The sequence below is a fragment of the Cervus elaphus genome, chromosome 3 (genome assembly GCF_910594005.1).
Source record: "Cervus elaphus chromosome 3, mCerEla1.1, whole genome shotgun sequence".
Lineage (NCBI taxonomy): Eukaryota > Metazoa > Chordata > Mammalia > Artiodactyla > Cervidae > Cervus > Cervus elaphus.
In genome coordinates, this window is record NC_057817.1 from 15,232,120 (window position 1) to 15,234,873 (window position 2,754).

The following is a 2,754-nucleotide window of genomic DNA, read 5'->3' on the forward strand; positions in this document are numbered from 1 at the left end:
TTCAGCCTTTAAAAAGGAGAAAATCCTGCCATTTGTAACAGCATGGATGAACCTGGAGGACATAACACTAAGTGAAATAAGCCAGACACAGAAAGGCAAATACTGTATGACCTCACTTATATGTGAAATCTACACACTCAGAGAAAGGAAGAGAAGAATGCTGATTACCAAGGGCTGGTAGAAGAGGAGAATGGGGAAACGTTGCTCAAGGATACAGAGTTTCAGTTATATAAGATTGATGTTCTAGAGCTCTACCATGTAACAATGAATATTGTGTTGCGTACTTCAAATTTTTAAGAGGATAGATCTTAAGTCTTCTCACCACAAAAAATGAAGATGGTAACTATGTGAGATGATGGCTATATGAAGTAGCTTAATTGTGGTGAATATTTCATAATGTATACATATATCAAATTTCAAGTTCTATACCTTAAAATGTACACAATTTTTACCATTTTTAGTGAAGCTTGGACTGGGATGGGAAAGCGCACATAACATTTTTGAGGCTGAGCCATTAAGGATTATAATGTGGTGGCATTGACATCACAGTTTGGATATTGTACATTTTGTTTTTTCTTTCACTCACCTACACATGCATTTATAGCATGTGACCAAATAAAGGTGCTGAGTGAACAAGGGCACATGTCCAGGAGCACACACATACCAGGCCTGATGGAACAACATTTCTTGGAGAAAGCACAGGGGCAAGAGCAAAAGCAAGTGTTCATTAAACACAGAGATGCAGGTCTCAAGATTCAGCAGATCCAGGAGTCAGATCATAGGAGATGGATCTTAAATTTGGCCTGGGTGACTTCTAAATTAGATGTTGGAAAAGAAACAGCCTCCTTTCGTGTGATGGATCAAAAGGAAGGACTGGCATGGAAGTCTTATGGTTATCCAAAATTGATTGCCTTAAGCATCAAGTCAACTACTAGTTTCCATGGAATTTGGAAGGGACCTCAGCTCTTCTCCGGGAGGTTAGCCTGTAAGGGATTAGCCTTGAACAAATTAACCCTTAATTCCTAAAGTTAAATCTTAGTAATGATCCCTCTCATTTATTGAGTGAGCATTTACTTTACCAGCGCTAAGTGCCTGGGACTGTCTGAGCCAGCCTCTAAACTCTATATAATGATTCTAATGTATTCCATATAAAAAAGGGATCTAGAAACTCTAAAGCAAAACTCCTTTATTTTTACCAATAAATAAAAGCCACGGAATTGAACAAGATTGGCAATAAAGATACAGCTTCCCCTTGCCAATTCTTTAGTCTGACTAAGTACAATCAGGTTTCTTGCAAATAGCCATGCAGCTAGCACGACTGTGTATTTGGGAAGAGAGAATAAATAGTCTTTCATTAAAAAGCTCAACATATTATTACATTAGATTCAAGTTGAATTCTAACAAGCAAAAGGTCTTACTCCATAACAAAACCTTCATTAAAAATACAAGCCAAAAAGCAATTTAAATGGGATTTGCAAACCTCCAGGTTACACATTTCTCATGAAATCCAATTAAGTCAAATAAATACCAAATCCTAAGGATATAAGACTTTAGTCTATTCTGTTTAGATGAACATCAAATTTATTAGAGAAAGAGTTTTTAACTTTTTTAAGAAGTCAAGTACATCTTAATGGGAATTGTAAAGCTATGCATTTCCTCACAGATTTTTAGCTGAAGATGCTTCATAAGCCTAAATATTCCCAAAGGAAGTGATTTCTGAATGTGGTAAATATTGACTGTATGAGATAAATTGGTTGCAGTACTTTTAAAAGTAAATTCAGAGGTTTCTAAGCACCAGAGGTGTTTAGTTTCTATGATCATACATTTTTAAAATGCATGAAAGGCAATATTTAGCATCCTTAATTTTTAAATTGTTAATTTCTTTTCTTTTCCACTTATTTTTATTAGTTGGAGGCTAATAAATTGTTAATTTCTTGAATTCATATTTCCAGTTCACTTCTCTGATAGAAAATTATCCTAAAACATATTTCAATGCCTAAAATATCTTTTTGATCACCTAAAATACTTCTCTGATACAAAATTAGAAATCATTGTTTGATAGTCTCCAATGATCCAATAATGCTCAGCTTTTCTTCTGTACTAAGTTATTATTGCAAATATTACTGATACACTATCGATTAATGCACTATAACTACAACATTTTCATGGATAATTTTGAAAAGTATCTTTCAACATGAAGAAAGGATTTTCTTTACAGTTCTTTGGTGTATCCTTGGGTGATTATAACTTAATTGCTAGATTTAGGCTGGGCCAAGCATTGATTTTATTCCTTTTTTTAGACTGATTTATTTATTTTTGGCTGCACTGGGTCTGTGTTGTTGCACGTGGGTTTTCTCTAGTTTCAACTGCTCTCTAGTTGCAATGCGCAGGTTTCCCATTGCATTGGTTTCTCTTGTTTTGGAGCACAGATTCTAGGGCACACAGCCTTCAGTAGTTGCTGCTGTAGGCACCATAGTTGCAGCTCATGGGCTCCAGCATGCAGTCTTAGTAGTTGTCAGGCACAGGCTTGGTTGCTCCGCGGCATGTAGGATCTTCCCAGACCAGGGGTCAAACCTGTGTCCCCTGCATTGCAAAGTGAATTCTTAACCACTGGACCACCAGGGAAGCCCTCTTTTTCAAAAATAAATATTAGTACTGATGACCACCTTCTCAGAGGTTCTCTGTTCCCCAGCATGGTTCCTCTTTGTCAAAAGTACTGTAACTCTCAGATATTTGATCCATAAAAAGCTAAAA